Consider the following 14,296-nt stretch of genomic DNA (forward strand, 5'->3'; position numbering starts at 1 on the left):
GTTTTTACTGTCTTGGAGAGTTAATTACTCTCCTACTCCAAGACACTAGCCTAAGCTAAGTTGGTGTATCAGAGCCCTAGAAATAAAAATGTTACTAGGTGAATTTTACTTTAAGCGTTAATTTTAGTGGTTTTTGTTTAAGTCCAAAGGTGCGGAGATGAAACTCGTGGTATGAAGACTTGACTCAAAATAACTTAAAATGCACCTAAGATGATTTAAACAATCTTTTTCTCTTCCATGAACTTCTAAACTAAGAAAGAGTTTGAAAATGCAAATACTTTGTAAACACAAATCTTTCTCAATTCAACAAATTCAAAAAAGAGTTTTTGTCCTTTTCCAATGCACTCAAAACAAGACAACTAGTTATTTCACAAAAATTTCCCTTTTTCGTTTCAAAGCACTCAAACACTACAAAACAAACTCTTTTCAAAAGAGATTTTTATATTTTTTAAATAAAACACTCAAATGTATGAAAATGACTAACTTTGAGATCTACAAATTATAAAAACCTATTTGAAGTCAAAGCCTACTAAAAGTATTTTTTTTAAGGATGTTTTACTTAGCTAGATGTAAGCTAAGGACCAATTTATGCAGAATCACAAATAAGTCAAGAACAACCAATTTTGTTTTCTTTTTGAAAATGAAAATCCAAACTCTCAAACACAAGCTTTTCGAAGTTTTGTAAAGAGAAAACTCAAAGCGGATTCCTCAAACAAGGGGAGATTTCATAAATGGTCAGACTCATAAGAAGGCTGGTAGACACTAAGGTGATCTGAAGTCTCTACAGCTTCTAAGCTCAAAGCCACTACACAACCAAAATGAAAAACAAACCCAACAAGCAAAACTCCTAGGAATTTCACTTAAAACCCTAACACTAACGAAATCAATCTAAGGAAAGCTTCTGACAAGTTATATGCAGGTCTGGGCAGTGGATAACAATTTCTAAACAAACACTAAACTGACTAATAGAGAAAATCTTAGGGTTTTTCAAAATTTTGACAGGGTCCGCAGGCCCACAGTTGACACAGGTGCGGTCCTGCTCTGTGCTAAAAGCCAAGCTGCGGGTAGGTACGCACTGTGTCAAACGGCTAGGGTGCGGTCCTCTCCCAAAGCTATGAAAAATGAAAAATAACCCTAGATCTACAAACTCTACCCAATTTTACACACAACAAGCCAAAAACAGAAAATAAAATACAGTTTCTCAGGTCAAAGTAAAAACAAGGAAAACAATCAAGTCCCCAGCGGAGTCGCCATTTTGTCACACGGAATAAGTCGATCTTGCGGACAAGACAGACCTTCCTAGAATCTAAAGAAGACCTAATGACAAGCAAACCAACCAGACACTATCTTTCTCTAAATATGCTTTGATTAACAATAGCAAACAAGTGTTTTTAGGGCCTACCTTAGGTCCAACGCAAGCTTGTGTATGCCCTCGTTCCTTTGATCCAAATGAGCTCCTTTGTCATGAATCTGCAAACACAAACAAGGCAAACAAATTAAATAGCACCTCAAAAGCCAATTGCATAAAACATATTTAACATGAAAGTCAAGGAGTCCATGAAACAAATAACATGAGATACTTTTTGAGAAAAATGAGTTTGATTGTATTAATTCAAAAGAAGAAGAACTTTACAACCTTTGCCTTGACGTTGTACAAGCTCCTCCCAGGGTCCAGCAAGAAGTCTTCTCTACTTTGACAAGTTTCACTCACTCCGCAAAGAAGCCAAAAAGGTATGTGATCTCTCCTCTTAAGCTCAACTAGGAAGTCTTGATTTCACCAGCATTTACCCTAAAAAATGTTCAGCTTCTAACCTCCCCAAAAACCAGCCGAATGCCTGTATTTATAGTGCAATGGAGGGAGGTTACTAGGTCCTCCTTCAAAGGGACAAAGCCCTCCTTCAAAGCGATAGCTCCTGTCATCAAGGGATTAGCTCCTTCTCTTTTGGGATGAATGAACCACCTCAGAGCGAACAATCCACGTCAAAATTCCTTCTAGAAACCTCTAGAATTAACCCAAAGTGAGTTTTTTAAGATAAAACTTGCACCTTTTGACTTTCACGGTGGTCCGTACCTACACCGTTAGCGACAGAGCGGATAGGTCCGCAGTTTTTGTACACAGAAGGTGCGGGACCGCAAGTGAGAGTGAGAGAAAGTGCGGAACCAGAGTTACATTGATTTTTAATGTCTTTCTCTCATTTTCAAAGCTTGATTTGAAGAGTTGAGGTCTGAGACTTGCTTAGGAGGATAGTACAAGTGATGATAGACCCATACTGACTGCAAATAATCATGGTGACAATATTTTTGTGTAACAATTATAACCATTGGAACCCTAGTACAACATCAACACTACCCATTGGAATGGAATGAATTGGACTATTCAATACATATTCCCCCATGGATAGATTAATATTATGACACTTTCCATAGAAATTTATAGTTCCTCCATTTGCAACCATTACTTGATACTCTAATTTTGGATATAGGAGACAATTCAATTCCTTGGATATCTTATAATGAATAAAATTATGGTTACTACTTGAATCAATCAATGTTATTACGTTTTTCTTCTTGATATGCCCTTCTATCTTGAGAGTTTGAGGAGTGGTAATTCATGCCAATGCATTACAAGACATGGTCATATTGATTTCTTCTTTCTATGGGGTTGGTTCCTTGTGTATATCCTCTTCTTTTGACATTTCTTGATCCTTTTTTCCTCGTCTTCACAATCTATGTAAAATGATTTCTTCTCCACAAACTTATGAACTTTATTGTAATTTCTATCACAACTGTGAAAAATCCCTTTTGCTCTTTTTTCCTCCAATTATTGTGGTGTCAACCTTCTAGGTTGTGGAAGGCTAGGAGCAACAACACTTCTGTCTTTATATTTGTGAATGGTAGACTTCTTTGTTGCCTTAATTTTGCTTTCCACTTTTTTGGCCACCTTGAATGCCTTCTCCAATGAATGAAGTTCCCAAAGGCAAACCTCATGTTGGATGTTATCCTTTAAAGTCCCTATGAGGACATCAATCCTATGCTCCTCTAGAATACCATTTACCCTGATATTCAACTTTTGGAAGTCCTAAATGTGCTCTGCCATTGAACCCTTTTGTTTGAGATTTATCAACTGGCTAAAGAATGTGTTTCTCTTTGTATCCTCATAATGTGCTCTCATTTCCTCTGTAAAAATTCACCAAGTGACAAGTGGTTTATGAGGAAAAATCCATTGATACCATATAAACTGATCTGATTCTAAATGTAATATGCAATGCGTACCTTTTGTGTGTGTTGCACGTTATGGAGATCAAAATATTTCTCCATTTGTGGTATCCATGTTACCAGATCGTTCCCATCAAGATTCCTCATATCGATATTTGGAATATGGTGGGTCTTCAGTCCAAAGTTAAGAGTCTATTAAATCATGGTTAACATTCCTTTTGTTCTCATCATGTGTAGTGTCCTATTTTTTTCCTAGTATAGTTTTTTTCACTCCTATCAAGGGTGATTTTTGATGAGTTATATATATGACAGATTGACCGCTTGATTGAGGAATAATGTTTTATATACATATTTATATTTCCTCTTATGTGTGGTATCTTTGATTATCTGTATTAGATGGTTTTGATTAAGTAAATGTTATACATATGTTTCTTTTTTCTTTCATCTGATTTATGAAGCATGTGTATGACATGGATGGTGATCCAAGATTGAGACACATAGACCCATGGATGCTCATGGTTATGTCAAATAGATGTTTAATTATGATTTATGGATCACACATGATTTGTGTGCTTATATATGTCTATTATTATACTAAGAAGGATGTGCTAGGGTACCTGGTCATTTTCCAACAAGGATGTTCAATTATGAATGGCTATGGAAGTCATGCATCATTCTTGGTAAAATGTAATTAAGTTAATTTCATTATGAAATTCATTTGATTCCTTTGATCTGTGAGATTGTAATGTGTGCAGGTCTTTGAACAAGGCCTTACTAGTGAACCATCAGATGGGTAAAAGCTCACAATCAGTACCATAAGGAGAAACACAAAGTTTCAAAGCACCATAGATGAGAGGGCATGGAAATTAGGGCATGGAGTCCTAAATCCAAGAAAGATAAAGACATGGAGTCTTGTATATTTAGGGTGCGGAGTCTTGAATATTTAAAAATATCAAGTTGTGGAATATTGGATCTTTATAGTAGATCAGGGCACAAAGTCCTCAAACTACTAAGGCACGGAGATGCATGAAATAGGGGTACAAAATCCCTATTCTACAAAAGAAAAATACCACTCATGGATGAATTTCCTTAAATAAAATTTCATTCTCACAATCCTAGAATGACTTTCTAAAATTAGAAAGTCATGTCCAACATCTCAAGCATGACTTTCCAAAATATTAAATCGCCTTTCATAAATTGGTAATCAAGCGGAGCTGAAGAAAAATGACATAACTTATCATTAATCAATATTAATATTTCAATGTTGATTGAATCCTCAATATTGTTATTATTGTTATTATTATTATCTTCTATGAGACTATGATATTATTATTAAAAAGGAATTACAGGTCAACTTTATCTCCTCAATCAATTCACACACCTCCTTCATGACTCTCATGGCTCTATGTAACTCTCTCTCTCTATTTTAAATAATACGTTACGCTCTATTTTATGAACACATCAAAGAATGGAATATTCCTTTTAACTCATTAAAAATATGTCATAAAATATTCCTCTTACGCTCTCTTTAATGCATATGTTACACTCTCCTTAACTAAGGCATGCATACCTCAATGGCATAAGTTACACTCCTCTAAATGGAATCCAATGCATGCACATTAATCCTCCTTTATGACAAGAATTGGTTGCTCCTCCTATATATGAGTCTCATGTATTCTCACTTGGGGGTGGATTATGATGCGAAGAGTGGAAGAGACTTGAGGAAAATAGTGAGAGGGAGAGAGATGGAGAGTAGCCAATTCCTTCAAAAATAAATCTGAAATTCTTACTAAAATCCGAAGATCTCTAGCTATTGAGGTTGGCCACGAATGGTATTGTGAGGAAGTGAAAATTTGCTTCCTTAGTTTTCCTTGCAAATCTATCTACTGCTACCTTTGATTACTGCTTGTGAGCTTTTGCAACTCAGGGGTTCCAAGGGGAGAAGTTCTTCCTGGATATGGTTCGGAGGAAAACTTTATTTTATGTAAGTTTTATTTGTACAGTTTCGTTGCAAGTTGATTTACGTCATGTGTTAATGGATGAAGCATTCATGTTGCCATGAGTTTTACGAAAACATATTAATAGCATAAATTTGGTTTTTCCTCCTCTCTTTACAGTTGTAGATACATTTTGACATTATATGTTTGACAAAAGTGATAAGTGTGATAGTAGGAATTTTTTTTTGGTTGTGGTTTTAAAAAATCACGTTTCTGGGAATTTCTTTTTCGATTCATTTTAACTTCATGGGGTATCTGTACCTATTGGCCATGTCACTCTAACTTTGATTTAAAAAACAGAGTTTCCGAATTTGGTTCTTTAATATGCTATATTTTACAGATTTGTTGTTGCTGCATGGTGGTTTGTTTTGTTGTTTTTTTTTTTTTTTCTTTGATTTACCTGGTAATCTCTATTTATGAAACCATCATGTTATACAAAACTTGGAATTCTTATTTTAAAGTCTCAATGGTTAATACATTGATAGTTTAAATAACTTGTGAATTCTTGTTTAATAGTTTAATAGTTAGCATCTTGTTTTGTGACTGCTAACCGATGTTCAAAATTCTCCAATGGCTATAGCTACATCGTCGCCAACTATTTGTAAAAATTATTAAATATTTATAGTCACTTATGTGCCTAAATTTTTGTATATGCAACAATGAAGATGGATGAAAATCTAATTTTGTATTAGGTTCACTTATTGGCATTACTGACAATGAAAAAAAGTTATGTAATCTTAGATTCATGTTAGTTAATTGTGGTGAAATAGCCTTAAGGGTTATGGTTGTAAGTGTTTGACAAAATGCCTCAATGGTTCTATATTTCATGCTTGCAAACAGTTTGACAGAATGCTTCAATGGTTGTAGCTAATTACATCTATGAATTGTTTATAAATATGACTAAATGAATTTAGGATTTGCAACCAAGGTGTTTCTGGAAATATCTCAAAGAATAAGCATGATGATTCCATTGAATTAGAAATCGATGGAAGGAAAACTGGGTAGGTGAATTGTTGTAATTGTTAGCTCACATATGAATTCATAATAATTGGAAACCACTCTAGAAGTTGAATTATCTTGTTTTTCTTCCCTTTGTTGTACCAAAGAATTCATAGGTATATTATTTAGAACAAAATCAAATTAGTCACTCTTAAACACTATTAACTACAATAGAATGAACAATTAGCTTATTGGAAATTGTGGTTTGTAAATATTGATATTATTTATCCCACTAAAGACTCTATCATTTAAATGTGATTTTAAGACTTATGGTTATAAGTTTTGTATCTTAACGAACCATGACCCTCTAGCTTTACTGAGAATTTTAATATTACCATGGGTTAGTTAGTTGGTAGAAATTAATGTGTAGTGTAAACAATACCAATAAAAATGAAAATAAAAATATAGATATATGACCTTTCATTAAATTGTACATATTAAAAACTTAAACTTAAAATAAAATAATATCGCATTTTCAATTAGCCTTATTATAATACTAATGGTTGGTAAGTTGGGACCGTACATATGGTATCAGAGCCCAAGTTAAAACTCTAGGACCTAGGGTTTGACTACTAATATTTATTTAGTTACATGAATTTTTCTTTGGTTAGGTTAAGTAATCATGGAGAGAACATCAAGGAGGAAGAAGGAAGTTTCATCTCCACCTCCTCAAGATAAAGAATATAAGAAAATATCCACAAGGGAAGTAAGGGATATGATGTTATCTTTCGAAAAGATGACTGAAGTCTTGATTAGTAGGGTTGGGGGAAATCCTTCAGTGCCAGGTTATCATCTCAAGCAGAGAGGCAAGAAATACCATATGATGGAGATGTACATAGAGAGTTGGAAAAATTTAAGCTTCCTATCTTTAAGGGTACTACAAAAGGGGAGGTAGAAGAAGCTTTGTTGGAAGACATGCACCTATGTTTTGAGTTGCGAAACTATTCTAGCAACCGAAAGGCAAGGTTGGATATACCAAGCTAAGGAGAGTGCACTATTATGGTGGAGGAACTTAGAATCCCAATTGGGATACTGCATGTCTACCTTGACATGGGAACGATTTGAAGAGGAATTTTGAGCAAAGTACCTTTTCTGCTGAATACTTGGAGAGGAAATTGAATGAGTTCCATGATCTTAAGCAAGGAACTAAGACATCCTTGAATATGAAACAAAATTCATGGAGTCACTTAGATATGCTACCCATCTAAGTAATAAAGCCCTCAAGGTAAAAAAGTTTTTGTATGGATTGAATCCTATTATAAAGGAAAAGGTGCTCATTTTGAGGCATACTACGTTGCATGAGGTACTGCAATAGGCAATTATAGCCGAGGAAGAATTATTGGGGAACAGGGCTGGGGATAAAACCCCAAATCTATCATTCCATGGGAAACCTCCTCGAAGGGGAGGCCAATATGTACAACATAAGTTAGTTGGTTTACAACATCAAGGATTTCAAAAGAAGCATACTTTTAAGAACCAAAGAAATAACTCAAGGCAACATGTTCAACAAAGTAATGCTGGCACTCAAGAATCGCCTAATAAAAGGGTCAAATTTATGAAAACTTCTCCCACTAATGGATGTTGGACTTGTGGAGGACCTCATTATGAGCGAGATTGCCTTGAAAAGAAGATTGAAGCACAATCAGAGAAGGAACAGTCCACTGTTAGAGACATGGGCAGAGCCCATAGGATTCATGCAGTTGTGCAAAATCGCCAAGTCGAGCATCAGTTTACAGTGCTTGAATCATCTAGTAAGCTAAATGGTATGATTGTTCATATTTTGATTGATTGTGGTGCAATTGAAACTGTTATTTCTCCTAATGCTTTATTGAAATGTAAATTGGTGGCAATAGAGAAAAATGATTTTGATCAAGATGAGATGGCCTTAGGGTGATCTCAAAAGGTTGAATTCTTAGTGCAAGAGTTTCCTTTTGTACTTGGGGGTGTGTGTCACAAATGTGAATCTTTATGTGATGCCACTTGGTCACTATGATGTGATAATTGGGATGGACTAGCTGGAAGCCCATTGGGCTGTGCTTAGTTATCGAAGCAAAACTCTTCATTTTTTGAGTGATGAGGGCCAGTCTATGGTTATCCATGGGGAAAGGAGACCTGTTTCTTTAAGACTTATCTCATTCTTGTAGATGAAGAGAAGTCTTAGGAAAAATTTTCAAATGTAAGCTCTAATGACTTTAAATGAGGGATACCTTTCATCCTTTGAACAATATCCTTTCCTTTCAGAATTCTCCGATGTCTTCCCACGGGGTTTGGCTGGTTTACCTCCAAAGTGAGAGATTGACTTCAATATAGAGCTAAATCTTGGTATCGAACCTATATCCAAAGCTCCCTACCGAATTTATATTGTTGAACTTCGTGAGTTGCAAGTGAAACTTCAAGAGTTATTGGAAAGGTTTCTAATTAGACCCAGTGTTTCACCTTGGGGAGCTCCAGTGTTATTTGTAAACAAGAAGGATGGATCCCTTTAGCTCTATGTTGACTACAGGCAATTGAATCAAGTAACTATTCAAAATCACTATCCTTTTCCTCACATTGATGATATATTTGATCAAATGAAGGGAGCCACTATATTCTCCAAGATTGATCTTTGATCTGGATATCACTAGCTCATAATTAAAGAGGAGGATATTTCCAAAACTGCTTTTCGAACTTGCTTTGGTGATTATGCGTTCATGGTTGTTCCTTTTGGGTTATCTAGTGCCCCACGAGTGTTTATGAGTCTGATGAATGGTGTATTTCGGAATTACTTAGATAAATTTGTACAAGTGTTCGTCGATGACATCCTAATCTATTCAAAGTCCCAAAAAGAGAATGAGAAACACTTGATATTGGTGTTACAATGCTTAAGAGAAAATAAAATTTATGCAAAAATTTCCAAATGTTCTTTTTCAAATCAAAAATCCATTATCTTGGACACATTATCTCGAGTGGAGGCATTTCTATTGACGCAGCAAAGATCGATGCAATTTCAGAATGGCCAACACCCTCTAATGTGCATGAAGTGCATAGCTTCATGGGTATGGCAGGATACTATCGGGGATTTGTGGAGGGGTTTTCAAAAATAGTGAGTCCAATCACTTCATTGCTTAGGAAGGGAGTACGATTTAATTGGACCAATGAGTGTGAGCAAGCATTTTCTAAGCTGAAACAATGTTTGACTACAGCTCCAATACTTAAGGTTTTGGATATGGATAGACCATTTATAGTATGTACTGATGCGTCAAAAGATGGATTGGGTGCGGTATTATCACAAGATGGCAGGGTGATTGCATATGACTCTAGGAAGTTAAGGCTGCGCGAGGAAAACTATGCAAGCCATGATCTAGAACTAATAGTTATAGTTCATGCCTTACGACTTTGGTGACATTATCTGGTGGGCAAGAAATTTGAATTGAAAATAGATCACATAGGTTTGAAACATATATTTACTCAAAGTGATCTAAATTCTAGGCAAAGAAGGTGGTCAAAACTCCTAAGTGAATATGATTTTGACATAACTTACATCAATGGTTGATGGGAAAGTACCCCTAGGGTCCTTTGGGCTAAGACTCTACCAGACTGAAAATTGCTTATTCAAAGAAACACACACACAGCCATCATCTTTACTTTTAAGCAAATTCTAATGTTAAGGGTACGTACCTAAGGTCCTACGTTCGAGAAGGCCTTTAGGGTCCAAACCCTTCTTGGAGTTCCCTTCTTCTTCCTTTGACTTGTAAGACAAACAAATCAAAGAACACAACATTACATGTACAAACACTTATGTATAAACCATCTTTATGCTATAAAGTTAGTTATAAAAATCTTTAAGTAACCACTTGCATAAGAATTCAAGACAAGAATCTCATAAGCATAAAGAAAGATTGTTTCAGGAACAAAGACGTGTTTCTTTATATATAAAGGCAAATAAAGTACATATAATGGAAAGATATCACCTGAACACCTTCAGCAGGCTCCAAGCAAAGCTTCCTCCCGGATTCGTTCCAGCCTCAAGACTCCAACAAGAGCTCCTTCCAAGTCTTACTCAATGATGATATCAAGGATGAATGATCACCAATACACATGGAAACAAGGGTTTCCTATGCAAAATGGGGGAAGTGCAGAAAGCACCAAGGACTTCAGACCTGGTCTATGGGGAAAATCTCAGCATAATAATCTTGCTCTTCTTTTCTCCCTCCCTTAGGCCTTCCTTTTGATGTCTTTTTATACCATCTCCAAAGTAGTTTTTTAGTTAGGAGTTGGTTGGGAACAGTTGGGCCACGGGCACTAACAGGTGATCAACAGGTAAAACCTGCGATCTCCGCCCAAAAATGAGGAATTATTTATTTTTTTAAGTGTTTTAATACATACACGCGGGTTGGGTATACACAGACCCGCGTGTACACGCGTTTAACTAAGGGCAATGCCGCGTATAGGGAATAAAACACTGTTTTTTAAATTTTTGGACCAGGTCTGGAAGGAGGGGTTGCCCTAGGCCATGAGTGCAGCATCACAAACCATAAGAGTGAGATTTGGAGCTATAACAGATGCCCCCTAATGTATGAGGTCAGAAGGGGAACATGATGGCCGAAATATATTATGTAAGTACATGGAAAGGAACTCTGTCAAAAAACCGAGGAGGACTGCACCAGAATTCAGCCTGCCAAGCCACCGAAAGGAGATCAGAAAGAAACATTGTCTGAGGCGGGCATACCCATGCTCAGAATAAGTAAAGCATGTCCGCATAACAAGTACAAGCGGATCCACTAAGTATACAAGTATAAATGACTGGAAGATACATAATGGATCGTCTGATCATAATGAGTAAGTACATGTATGAATATCACATATAAAACTGTCAATGATGCTGAAAGATGCAACGGATCACTGATATCAAAGACTGATCCCAAAAGGTACCAACTGAACATGATGGAATAGGATGGTACTACACTGCAAACTCAGGTGCCATCATATAGAATGTCGCCATGACTGACTGCAACATATAAGGTGGAGTGGTATCAACTAGCAGCAACAGGAGCAACTGTCAAGTGAACCAATGAATGCTGATACAACCTGAGGTCTTCACCGACCGCCGTGGTACATTTCTACACCATGGGAATAAATGATCTGAAGTCGACCATGTGAGAAATCGTTTGATTACCAGTCATTGATGTATACCGTTAACAAACGCGAGACTACTCACCGATAATGATAATGAGCGTCAAGGTACCCAGTACAATCTAACAAGTGTGAATAGATGAGCTGAAGTCGAACACCTGTAAGAATCTATCGATCAGGAGACAATGATGGTTTCCCACTGTCGATAGCGAAGGATCTGCCACTAATGACTACAAACCCCAAGGTACTGCCAAATGAACTCTAGATCATTGCCCCAGAGCAATGAGTCGGAGTCGATAGGGAAAGATCCGCTAGAAGGAAGGAATTAAGGCATCCTCCATCAATCTAGCGCGATTGTAACCCGTAGGCCAATAATGTGGAAGGAATCGGACGAAAAAGATGTAGTAACCCAACCGAAGTACGTTTCCGGCGTACACAAGATGTGGCTAGTGCGCGGCAGAAACCCTCTGAACCAACCAATAATGAAAGCTGACATAGAGGCGAGGTATCCACCAATAGGGTTAAATGGAAACCAAGGTACTGCACGAATCCCAATGTGTGATAATGTATGCTGACGTCGAACACAAGGGAAACCACTCAGTCAAAGACCCATGATACTGATCGATGCTGAGCACAAGGTGACCTATCAATAATGAAAATAGGGCCAGGGTGTGGCTCTAGGCCTGTCCTCAGAGCAATGTGTCGTCGTCGATAAGGACAAGACTCGCCAGCAAGAAGTCAATGGGGACCTTCTCAAACCGGCACGAGTAAAGGACCAATATAACTGATGTGATGATAGACATGATACTGACAACCAGAGATGGCCGACTGAAAAATGAGTCAAGAGACACCGTAGAAAGGCCGACTCAGGCTAACTTCCCTTGAACAAAAGCATGACTTAATGTGACTATGTGGCAGCATATGATGAATCTGTATAAGTTCGTCATGCAGGAGGCACGAACGAACCCACCATATGATTGGAAGAGATAACCAATCGGGGGAGAACTGACTCGATAACAAGGTTATGGCATACCTAAGTCAAACTAAATCCCACCCATGCGGAGGAGACTTTGTTTGAGTGCTTTGTTCAAGGGCGACACGACTGACTCTAGCTGCCAACAATAAATGGAAATAATGTCCCTGTTCCCGCTCTTTTTTGGAATATTTAATTTTTTTGTCTTTTTCTGATAAGCCGGAAAAAGAATAAAAGAATGCTATGGTACAGTGGAAAGAATGAGTGTCGGTGAAACAGATGATCTAATTCCTGGGAAAGGAACGTTCCTATGCTCAATGCAGGGAGGTGAAAACTGGTCAGTGACACTCAAAGGTATGTTCCTTCCACGGATCTGGGTATGTCAAGCTGCAGAAGTCAAAGGTATGAAAGGTTGATGTTGCAGACGTCATGGTCAAAAGTTGGCTTAAACACGAGTCCAAGTGAAGCCGTCTCTAGGCCAAAAGGTGCAAATGGTCAACATGCAATGCAAAAGTACAACTCGACACTCATAGGAGCCTCTAGGGTATAAGGCCAGAACGAAGCGAAGAAGCAAAGAGGAATGAGTCTTCAACGCATAAGTCATGGCGAGACTACAGAGGACTCCCGAGCCTACTCAAAACGAAGAAGCATGGGCAACAAATGTCAGTGAGGTGCTAACTAGGATGCCCATGTAAAGAATGGCTCTACCATCGTGTCATGATTTAAAGAATCGATGAGTGAAAATGGCTAACGAACCATAACACGATGGGGTCGACCCTATGGCAGATGTATCGGTCAAATGGAGGCTAGTATGCATAATGCAACGGAAAAATGGTGTCCCTAACCTATATGCCAGTGAGAACACGATACCTGCCATGACGGGTCAGCAGTCATGGAACCGTCTCGGACCGTCGAAAAATGTCCAAAATGTCCTGAAAAACAACCCAATCTCGACATTCCAAGCTCCCAAGTTAAAACCAAACAAAATAAAATTTTGAAAAAATTTTGCATTTTCAAAACTTATAAAAAGAAATTTTGGACTTACCATTTTCACCGTTTGAATTGGAGAGCAAAAATTGTGGAGCAAAAGGAGAAAACTTCCCTGTGACTTATTCAACCGTTCAAACTTGCCGAAAACTTCCAGGTAAGCACTAAACTTGTCTTGCAATTAATTGTGATAGTTTTTAGGAAGTTTAATTGATGTTTTACCGTTGGATTTTTGCAAAAAATTCCTTTGCGGCGTACACGCGGGTTGGCTATATAGAACTCGCGTATACGACGGCCCTACACGCGACTGTATACAAAGGAACCCGCGTGTGCGCAGCAAACTAATTTTATACACAAAACTAACGGATGAAAATGATTTTTTCTTCCAGGATGACTCTCACATGGCGTGAAAGAGAGCACTCAGCTGTGGATAATGAAGTTATGAACAATGATGAGGCATTAGATGCCCTACAGGGATGCGGGTTGCTAAAATTATTCAAATTGCCAAATATGAAAGCCAACACGCGTTTGCTCGAGAAACTCATTGATTATTGGGATGTCGATGAGGAAGCATTCATCATTGATCAAATGCCACTCAGGGTAGAAGTGGAAGATATATATTTTATCACGGGCCTTTCCCGAAGGGGAGAGGTAGTGCATTCCCGGGGCAGGACACGGAATAGCCTCAGTGTAGATGACTATGTACAGATTTATTGCCCGGGTCATCGGAAGGTCGGGAGTCAGATCTCTATCCCACATGTGGCGAGTTTGTCACTCAGGATAATCTTGTTCACCATAGGTCGAGTGAACGGATCATCCTCACTACATCAGGCATCACGGGTAAACATGAGTGTGGCAGTGGACTGTCTCACTACAGTGTTTGACTGGTGTACTCCTCTCCTTGCCAACATGAAGGAACAACTCACTTCTATCAGGAGGGGACAGACCAAGAACTTTCGGTTCGGAACCATCTTGTGCAATTTCTTCTTCGAGAGGGTTCCTGCACTCCGCC

The sequence above is a fragment of the Pinus tabuliformis genome, chromosome 9 (assembly GCF_031772625.1).
Source record: "Pinus tabuliformis cultivar Carrire ecotype Pingquan chromosome 9, CPIR1, whole genome shotgun sequence".
In the NCBI taxonomy this organism is placed as follows: Eukaryota; Viridiplantae; Streptophyta; class Pinopsida; order Pinales; family Pinaceae; genus Pinus; species Pinus tabuliformis.